Below are 11,161 nucleotides of genomic sequence, written 5' to 3' on the forward strand. Positions count from 1 at the left end.
CTTAAAACTCGTAGCGGAAGACTTATTTCTTAATAACGAAAACAAAACTTTAAACTTTATTTCTTAATAACTTGTAGCGGAAGACTTAATTTGTGAATGGAAACCATGACCCAACCCTCTCGCTATCGACGCCGCTAGTCCGCCGTGCTCAGTTCCTTGTAAGATATTTACCTACAACACAGACGTATATTTTTTTTCTCGAAGAGATAAGCTTTCGCTCAGCGAGAATAATATAAAGCTCACAAAATAAAAAGATTAATGCAATGCATGAACCAGTTATTAGTATTTTAAAACTAAACGGTGACTTGATCTTTCTTTTCTTGATTCTATCAACTTTTAATTTGGGGTGCCCCTAGGGTAGTCGTACCTATTTCAGTGCACACTTTAGAGACGAAGATATGGGGTTGCAAGGTCCCACACTTCGCTCTATCTTAAAAAGAAACAAAAGCATTTAAGAAAAATATGAAGATTGCATATTGAACACTTCATGAGAAGTACTTAACCAAAATTGAAAATACGAATTTAAAAGAAAACATAACAGCAAATATACTAAAACATAATCCATAATCTAAATCTCAACCAAAATATAAAACTCTTTGAAACTTCGAAGTAAATGAAAATAAAAACCTTTAAAAATTATTTCTTAAAACTCGTAGAGGAAGACTTATTTCTTAATAACGAAAACAAAACTTTATTTCTTAATAACTTGTAGCGGAAGACTTAATTCGTGAATGGAAACCATGACCCAACCCTCTCGTTATCGACGCCGCTAGTCCGCCCTGCTCAGTTCCTTGTAAGATATTTACCTACAACAGAGACGTATATTTTTTTTTCGAAGAGATGAGCTTTCGCTCAGCGAGAATAATATAAAGCTCACAAAATAAAAAGAGTAATGCAATGCATGAACCGGTTATTAGTATTTTAAAACTAAACGGTGTCTTGATCTTTCTTTTCTTGATTCTATCAACTTTTAATTCGGGGTGCCCCTAGAGTAGTCGTACCTATTTCAGTGCACACTTTAGAGACGAAGATATGGGGTTGCAAGGTCCCACACTTCGCTCTATCTTATAAACTTATTAGGGCCTCGGCCCGAGAAATTTCCCCATTTGGGCCCGTAAGTCGGCTCGAGAAATTCTCCTTAAGACCTCCGTAGCTCGAGGCGGTACGACTCCCTTGCTTATCTTTATCTTTTCACTTTTTATTTTCGTTACATGCACGAATGACGTGTGACATAAAAAATACATGATAACATGACTAGAAAAAGAACATGATATAAGTATTCTAATTTATAACATATCATTACCTAACATATCATACCATCTCATATCATCACATAGCATACCATACCATATCATATCATAAACTCAACATATCATAACATATATCGTTCATAATTTATCATACCATACCATATCATATCATAAACTCCGCATACATAACATATCATTCATAATTTATCATATCATACTAAACCACACATATGTCAACAATCACATAATAACAATAAAAAAAAATTATTATTAACTCATTCAGATCATATACTTATCGTATTTTATTTTGAACTAATCTGTGTTGCAGTGAGATTATTCTCACATTCGCAAAACGGGAATAAAGCTCTCTGGGTCGAAGACGGATTGGAAGCTCTACTTGACTCGAAACCTAATCGGGGTAAAAGACTATCGGGGATCAGCTAAGAAAAGAATTCAAAACATACTTTAGATTCTGGAATTTTTCAGAAATGACATTCAACGTGAAATTACGAAAATACCCTTGGTTATTAAGGTTTCGGTGAAAAACAAAAACTCTAAGAAAACTTCTGTAAAATTTCAAGTACGTATAAAACATAATTTTGATCACTTTTTGTAAAGGCACCATGACTAAAATAATTTTTTTAACTATTTATTAAAAATAAAAGAAGTGCTAAAATCTAACTTTAAAATTTTTGCCAAAAACTGTCTGCGCACCTTTTTTAAAATAATCAGAAAATATTCTTTATTTCATAAATATATTTTTCGATTAAAGGTTTAGATAGAATACATTTAAACCTAACTTTTCCAAAACGAATCAACGCAAAACCAAATATTTTGAATCCACGTTAAGCGTTTAAAGTCTGAAAATCGGGAATAGGTCTCAGGTCTGTGCACTGATTTGAAAATAATCGGAAAATATTCTGTATTTCATAAAAATATTTTTCGATTAAATATTTAGATAGAAGACACTTAAATCTAACTTTTCTAAAATGAATCAACGAAAAAATCATACTTTTTGAAACCAGTGCAAGCGTTTTAAGAAACCGTTTTCAAGGAATCCGAACCAGATAGAAAAGAAAACATACCTAATTAGAGCTACGAATTTTCAAACAAAGAGAGGGATGAGGGAGGGAGAGCACAGAAGAAACTTGAAAAGAAAATGATGGGATGCTTATATATGATTTAATTAAACCCTAAAAGCCCAAACCCTAATCCTACTTCTAATATTAATATATTAAATATTATTATTATTATATTTATATGTATAACATACACGTATAACCTAACCTAAACACTGACTACTGACTACTGACTATTAATTATAGTATAATATTATATTATAAAATATAATACACTATATTACTATATTATGTACGTACACATACCTTAGCAAATTACTTAAGTATATATAATGACATAATATATTTATATAACATATATATACATAACTTAGTTATAATATATAATTTATATACAATATATATATATCCATAATTTGAAATCTAAAGAGTATATTAAAATTCAAAAACACTCTAAAGCACACTCTAACGTCACTCGAACACCAAAATTTTAGTTTTTTAATAAAGCTTAAAATTTGAGATTTCACAATCTAATTCAGAATATAGTTTGTGACATACATGATATTATTATGTGGATATCATAAGCGTCAATTCTAATTTGATGAGTGACCAAATTAAAAATATGCAATAATTATTAGTACTTGTCTGATAGTTATTAAGTAGTTATTAATAATAGGATAGGTCCCCATATCTTTTCTTGTATAGTAATCAACAAACATATTCCAGATTTTCAGACAAACTGCAATTAGAAAATCATCACCACCGTATCTAATACAATAGATTCAAATATGCTTCCGTTATTAAGATTATTGGTTTTATTCTCTTGAATTGAATTGGCATTGAAAAAAATCTTTATAATTGGTATTAGAGCAAACTTAATTCGAATCTTGATAATTTTTTGGATTGTCGTTGTCGATATTATATGGTTTCGGTGACTCTGTGTTTCGATTATATTAAACATACAAAGTTTCGTTCGTGACTCTGTGATGGACTCTTGCTATTTTGAAATATATATTGCTCTGGTTTTCGATATTCTTTGCTGTTTGGCAATTTACGATATTTGTGTTTTGACTCAATTCTAATATAATCTGTCGTATCGCATGTGTCCTTTAATTGTCGTGTATGACATTAATTCAACTTATTCTGGTTTGGAAATATATTACTTTGCTTTTGCAATTCTTCTGTTTGGCAATTGGTGGATTTGAATTTTGATCTTTTGCTTCGGTGCGTATATATATGCTATGCATATAATAGAATTTGGTTTGCTTATTTGGTCGTACATATAATTAGGAAGTCAGTAACATACATACATTTTTTAAGTTTCAGATTATTCAAAAATATAATAAATAATTGAAAAAAAAATGTCGCCAAAGTGACCTCTTGTGTATATTATTTTTGAAGTATTTTGGATGTTGTGCATGTGTTAATTTATGTGGATACTAATCGGCCCAAAGGAAGATTAGTGACTGGTCAAATTACATATACACATTTGTGATGATAAACATATAACAATTGTAAAGTTTTTTACTTGTGAATAATTGATTGATACAAAGATAGATTAATTATTTGGCAAGTCTTATTGTTAGTGTTTGATCAGTACAACAAGAATACAGTTAGCAGTTAATATTATTGTCCAAAGACTTGATATTGCATTAGGTATCTTGCGATGGGATTTACCATTATTTGAATTTTATTTCTAATTAAAGTTAATTTTAAGTGCTAACGTGATGGTATTGTTCTATTTCGTTTATTCCATGTATATGCTAATCTCAATTCGGTTACGGTCCTTAAAGGTGACAACTTTAAGGATTGGAAGAAAAACATGATGATTGTTTCTTGGTTGCATGGATCTTGACTTACCACTTAGAAGTGATAAGTTGCTTTTCTTACAGATGCTAGTTCCCCTGATAACGGGAGGATCTATGAGAAGTGGGACCGTTCTAACCGAATGAGTCTTATGATCATCAAGCGTGGCATACTTGAAGATTTTAAGTGTTGATATCTTAAGAATGTCGAAATTTTTCTTGCCAGAACGAAAAAGGGCTTTGAACATAGCGATAATTATGGAACGAGCACTCTTTTAAAGAGGCTTATTTCAATGAAGTTTAAGAGCAATGAAAACGTACGGGAGTCAAGTTTCGGCTGTCGAGAGTCTTATGTATGTTCAAGTTTATGCACATTGAAATATTTGTAAGAACTTATTACACATACTGAAGGTGTTCTAACGACAAGAACACGTTAAAGCGGAAGCGAAAATGATCGAGTTACCTCCGGTCATTGTTGTGTTTTCCGCGAGTTTTGGACTCTGACTCCGGCGAGCTATTTCAAGGTTCTTATAAGCTCTCGCTCTCACCCCTAGATAGTGTTGGTTTTCTGAATGTGTGGGAGAGCTTAGGGACGCCAAAACATTTGTATTTATAGCCTCATAGCCATCAATGAGGAAAATCACAATCCTACTATTGTAGTTAATTACTTGTTTTCGGTCATTAATTTGAGCCAATTTTGGCCATTAATTAGTTGGTCAACTTTATATATATGGATAAATATATTGGAGAGAATATTTATTCATTAATGAAAATATTCTAGCATTCTCCCACTTGGTCCATATAGTTCAAAAATTACAAAGAAACAAAATATATGAATCATGGCGATAGGTTCTCTATGAGCGAGTATTATCTTCCATGTATTACGATATATTTAGTCTCTTAACTCAATAGCCCTTTTCTACTTTAGTGAATAAACCATATGTTTATTCTAGGTCCACTTAAACGATATTTCTCGATAAATAAAAAATGAATGTGCACAACCATATGAGAAAATATCTAACTGAATGAGAGTTTTATGAAAATAAAAGTACCGTATAACGAAAGATTACATTATGGAACCAAGTCCCATACTTTCTACATGATCCTTAAATTTCTTTAATGGCGTGCCTTTAGTTAAATGATCAGCCATTATCAAATCAGTGCTAATGTGTTAGATGATCACTTTATCATCTTTAACACGTTCTCTTATGGCTAGATACTTGATGTCGATGTGCTTGCTTCGACTTCCACTTTTTTTTTATTTTTAGCCATAAAAACAACAGCCGAATTGTCACAGTACAACTTTAGCGTCCTAGAAATATAGTCGACAACTCTAAGCCCCGATATGAAACTCTTCAACCAAAAACTATGTAATGTAGCTTCAAAATAAAATACGAACTCAGCTTCCATAGTGGAAGTAGCAGTCAATTTCTGCTTGGTGCTTCTCCAAGACACGGCTCCGCCAGCCAACATAAAAACATATCTTGAAGTGGATTTTCTTGAATCCAAGCAACCGTCGAAGTCAGCGTCAGAGTAGCCAACCACCTCCAATTCATCGGTCCGTCTGAACATAAGCATGAGTCCTTTGTTGTGAAACCCCGAAGTTTAGCCATATAAAAATTTAACATCATGACGTAATATCTTAAGCTTGAATTATATTTATGTGCTATATATGCTTTGCGCTTGTTTACACGTGTTCCGAATATTTCAAGTTTAGTTATTAATTTTTTTCTCGATGATTTTTTTGTAATATATTTTGAGATTAAATTATATATATGTTTAGTCTGAGAATTTATCTTTCATAATCAAATTTATGTATGACTTTTTTTATTATTAATAATAATTTTAATCAATAGTAGTAGTGTCATCACATCAAATTTTCATTCCTTGTGTATAATGTTACTTATACATCTAATGATACGATTATTATATAAATATATATGTATATACATAAGGCATAAAAAGAGATCTGATAATAGATGTAAATAAAAAGTAATAGTAACAAAAAAAAGTAATATATATTTATTGTGATGGTATCAGTGGATTCATATAGTAATGAATATGTATATCCGGATACATGCAATAAGTGTGTGCATAGCAATTCTTTTGGACGTTTACTTTTTGAAAGAAATAAAGAGGTGAATAAATGACATTAATCTATTGAACGTTTATAACAGTCTAATATTTATTTTCATTAAAAATGCTCTCTCTCTATAGCTCTATGTCTCTGAATGGACGTGCATAATATTTTTTTTTTGTCTATCACACTCTTGGTCTGATATCTCTTCGACTCCATCATCTTTTTCTCTTTTCAAAACAAAACAAAAGAAATACATAAACCTCTTTAGAAATTTTTTTTTTTTTTGGGTTCTATTCATCACTAAGGAGCTTTTCTTTTCATTCTTTTAGAGGTACTTCTCTATACACGATATCTTTTCGTTAATCAGTCATGACTTTTCTTGTTACGATTTTCTTATGCACAATATTATGGAAATGTTTTTCTGTTATACACGAGTCTTTGAAAAGTAACGTGTTTATCAATTTTTAATAGGCTTATGATTTTATTTTAATTTGTAATTTTTACACTTGAATATTCTAGATGTTTCTACTACGTATTTTAAATTTCATAATTTTTGGAAAAACAATTTTGTTTCTAAAATTCAATTATGATCAGCGCGCATCATTTTGTTTTCTGTTTCAAACAACAAGGTTTTGATATAAAACAAAATAGCTAACAAAGGAATGGTGATTTGTAATTTTTTATACCAGAATATTCAACATGTTTTTAGTATGCCTTAGAAATCTTGTAATTTTTGGATTAACGATTTAATTTCAAAAAAATAAATTAAAGTTATTGCGCGAAGTTTTATTCCTGTTTCAAACAGCGATGTTTTATTCTTTTTAAAAATACTTGCAAATCGTATTTTGCCATAAAAGTTTTATACGAGACACATATATTAGTTATTGTTATATATAAAAAATAATTAGGTATTTTCTATTATCGGAAGTATTTTTGTTAGTATTTATTTTAACAAGTGCGCAGATCTGTCTCGTTTTCTCTAAAACTCAATTTTTAGACAATATACTTTTCAATTAGATTTCTTCATGTTGGAATCCGGTTTTGGAACTTTCACTATAAAGAAAATGTTTAAAATTTTATTTCCTATTCTGTGGAATTTTTCCAGAATTTTTTCTCGGAAATTTTTGTTTTGCCGAAACCCTAAGGCAAAGGGTATTTTTATCTTTTCACTTTCGAGTCCCGTCTCTGAGTTTTTTCAGAAACTTTATTACGCCAAAAATTGTTTTTTAGAACCTGATTTTCATTCTTTTGTTTAGGTCCCGAGCCAAATAATCTTTCCGATCCTTCGATAGTTTAAAGTCGCATGTTTCCGAATCAAGGTGAGAATAATCTCACTACAATACGGATTAGTTTAAAATTAATTACGATGAGTGTGTGATCTGAACTGGTTAATATGTGTTATATGATTGATTGTGTGATATTTCTTATATGATGTATGTGTTATTGAGTGAATTGTGATTATTGTGTTATGTATGGTTATGATGAGTTTATGTACGAGTTTAGTACAACTTTGGCATAACATGTTCTAATTATTAGCATGTTTTATTTATATTTATGTCATATGTCATCTTTGTATGTAACACAAATAATCAAGTGATAATATAAGTAAGAGAGTCGTACCGCCTCGAGTTACAGAGGTATTAAGACAATTCTCTTGAGCCGACCTACGGGCTCATAAAGGGAGTTTTCTCATATGATATGTTTATTAGATGGTGCGAACTATGGGAGGTCGCAGCACCGTAGTTCGTTTCCAAAGTGTACACTGAAATTGGTACGACTACTCTAGGGGCACTCCGAATAAAATATGATAAGACTTATGATATGAAAGACCATGACACCGTTAGAACTAAAACACTAATTAATCGGTCATGCATTGCATTACTCATCTTTTTTTTTGTGAGTCATAGTTATTCTCGCTGAGGGTTAACTCATATTATGTGTATTCGTCCGTATTGTAGGTAAACAACAAATGAACAAGTGAGGAGGGTGGATCAGCGGCGTTCGATGGCTACGGGGTTGGGTTGTGGTTTTGCTCGCTTATTTAAAAGACTTCCGCTACGAAATTTTCTAAACTCTCGATTTGAGATTTTTATGCTCAAGGTACTTTCCAACTTTAATTAGTTTTGCAAAACTGAAGTTGAATTTTTATGGTTTTATTTCCGTTGAATATTCCAACCATCTACTTTAGTTTGGAATTCCGAATTAAGTATTTCTCTTATTTTCATCAAATGTTTTTGTAAGATTTCTAATGTTGGTTATTTTCAAAGTTGTTTTATAAAGTTTTATGTATGGAGTATGTTAGTGTGATTTTTTTTTTCTATAATCGATTATAATAGTTCTAGTATCCAAAAATCCTAATCATGACACTACCAGAAATATGGGATACAACTACAGTTTTTTTTTTTTTTTTTTTAACTCCAATTTAACCTTTTAATGGAGTCTTTCAATACAGACTACGGTCACCTTTTTTTAGGCCGATATTAGACTCCAGTCGAATATAAAGCTGTAGAGAATGGTCTATTTTTCTCTACAGCTAATATAAAAAAGTAGTGGTAATACTCAAAAAATTAAAAATGATCAAAATTTCACCATTTTTAAATGGAGGGAAATTTCCCACAAAATTTTGACACATTTACACTACAGTCAAAGGTAAAAAAGGAGTTGTAATACTTAAAATATAAAAAATTAACAAAATTTTAGTTGGAGGGAAATTTTCCACAAAAGATTTTGTTTTTGGCGGTGTACGAAAACTTCAAATTCCACCAAGTATAGAAACAACACTATATTCACTTATACTAATTTCAATTTACCATTTTTTTATTCATCAAAGTCTCACTCTCATCCCGTTCTCCCTCTCTCACACGCACTGCATCCGTCTCATCACCTCTGTCATGCGCTCGACCGCCTTTAGCCCTACTTGAAGCCTTTGAAGTTTCTCTTTGCTTCTAGTCTCGTCACATTACTACCAAGAACAACAAAAGGAAAAAAAGAAAAAAAAAAGAAATGGGACTTTGCTCTGGGCGATTTCGCGAGGGAGAGTGAGCCAGAGAGATTCCGAGAGATAGTTCGTGGCCCGTGGCTCGTTCATTAACAAGGTAGGAGTTTCGATTTGAAAATATTTTCCTCTTTGGTCCGATTTTAGTGTTTCTGATTAGGGGTTTTAATTTCTTAGCTTGAGTTTCGTGGTTTGCTTATGCTTGGGCACGGTTTATGCTTATTTCTAATTAGAGTTTGTGAGCTAGGGTTCGTGTTTATGAATTTCTCTTCTTTTTGGCCGAAAATTGGATTTTAATTTTTGGGGTTTTTACAATCTGAAGCTTGAATCATTGGATTAATACATGGGTCTCGATGTTTAAGTGTTGAGTTGGAGTTTTATTTGCTCAATTTCTAATTTTTTGTTCAGATTATTTGCTCGGTTTTGTCTCGCACGTTCGTTTTCTCAAACTCTGTCACTCTCTCACGCCCTCGTTCCGAACCCAGGTTTCATTCCCAACCCAAGCCCGGCGATTCCCAAAAATTCAAAACTGTCTTCTCCTCGCGATTCCGGCCGCCGCTCCGCCGCTCGTTGAGGTGAGTCGATCTCTCTCCTTCTATCTGCGTCGCTCACTCTCTCATTCTGTCTCAGAAGTCGACCGCGCGCGCGATTCCCTAGAAGTCTCAGGTTCGCCAGTCGACCTCCAATCGATCCCCTGTCTTTCATTCACTCAGAGCCCTCCGTTGTTCTGCTGTGGTGGTGAGTCTCTCTCACTCCCTCTGTCCAGATTTGAGGTCCGCGAAGAGTGTTTTTTTTTTTTTTTTTGGTATGATCGCAGTATTTTTATTTGTTGACCGCTGTGAGTGTATTTGGACCAAGAACTGTTGTAACTCTTGGAGATTATTTGGAGAAGAAGAAAGGTTGGTCAATTTTACTGAACCATGATTTGGTTTGGTTTATTTTCAAGTTATAGTTAAAGACTTGACCTTTAATTTCATATTATTTTATTTGTTTTTGGTTTTTGCAGTTTCCGTTGAGAAGGTGCTCTCGATAGTTTATCAACCACATGGACTTTTCCGTAATCATTGTTCATCAACAATTGCCGGTATGTGATACAAATTCTCTGCAATAAAAGTATTCGTTCTTTTAGTTTTAGTCGTATGGTATCGCTTTGTTGTTTTGATGATGATCAAAAGACTTAAAAGCATGTGAAATTACCGCAAAGAGATTCGCAGCATTCTTAGCGTTGTTGGAATGAGATTGAAGTCAGTTAAAATCCAGTCTTTTCAGATGGCTTTGCAATTGATGGCTTTTTCATTCTATTCCTTTTCTCAATTTTTTTTTTCTTCCTGTTATTATGCAGGTCATACAGACTCTGTACTTTCAGTTGCCTTCAGTCCTGCTAGTCAGCAACTTGCTAGCGGTTCAGATGATACCACTCTTCGACTATGGGATCTTAATACACAAACACCACTGTTTACTTGTACAGGTATGAAACCAAATAATGCAGTGTTGTTGTTTTTTATTTGCTTCCTTGTACCAAAATAGGATTGTCACTAAAAGGTTAGCTGAAAATTTAATTTAACTTATATAAATGTATGTCAGAGTGTAAGTATAAATGTACTTATATAAATTTTTTTATTTGCTGTTGGTTTTGTATGATCACCCAGAAATCCTCATTGTTACTTGATTTTATTTGATTTTTTTGTGTGCGTTTTAAACCTTACAGAGTTTATCTTTGTATAGGGGTAGGTAAAATAACACTCTAAGTCAGCTTGTCAAGGTCATGAAATTCAACTCTATAAGACTTCAATGCATCTCTAGATAACAATAAAGATCTTGTTTCTCTAGAACTCGATCCAGGAAAGCATTAAAGTATTCTCAAGAAGGACAACCAAACCATCTCTTTTTCCACATTGAATTCAATTGAATAGAAAGTATCTACTTATTTTTTTTTTCTGTATTGTATGGTT

At 32.2% G+C, this 11,161-nt stretch overlaps 1 long non-coding RNA gene across 3 annotated transcripts; it reads left to right on the forward strand.

Moving 5' to 3' along the window:
* The first annotated feature begins 9,057 nt into the window (after window positions 1–9,057).
* Window positions 9,058–10,656, forward strand: LOC149390679 (uncharacterized). Of its 3 annotated transcripts, XR_016300318.1 has the most exons (5): window positions 9,058–9,309; window positions 9,618–10,108; window positions 10,216–10,293; window positions 10,394–10,453; window positions 10,552–10,656. It is a non-coding gene; the product is annotated as an uncharacterized LOC149390679 (long non-coding RNA). The 3 variants fall into 3 exon arrangements; XR_016300317.1 differs by having other exon boundaries at window positions 10,216–10,453; XR_016300319.1 differs by lacking the exon at window positions 10,394–10,453.
* The last annotated feature ends 505 nt before the right edge of the window (window positions 10,657–11,161 follow it).

This window comes from Urtica dioica, chromosome 7 (assembly GCF_054948205.1).
Source record: "Urtica dioica subsp. dioica isolate 48M chromosome 7, U.dioica_male_clone48M_v1_H2, whole genome shotgun sequence".
Taxonomy (NCBI): Eukaryota; Viridiplantae; Streptophyta; class Magnoliopsida; order Rosales; family Urticaceae; genus Urtica; species Urtica dioica.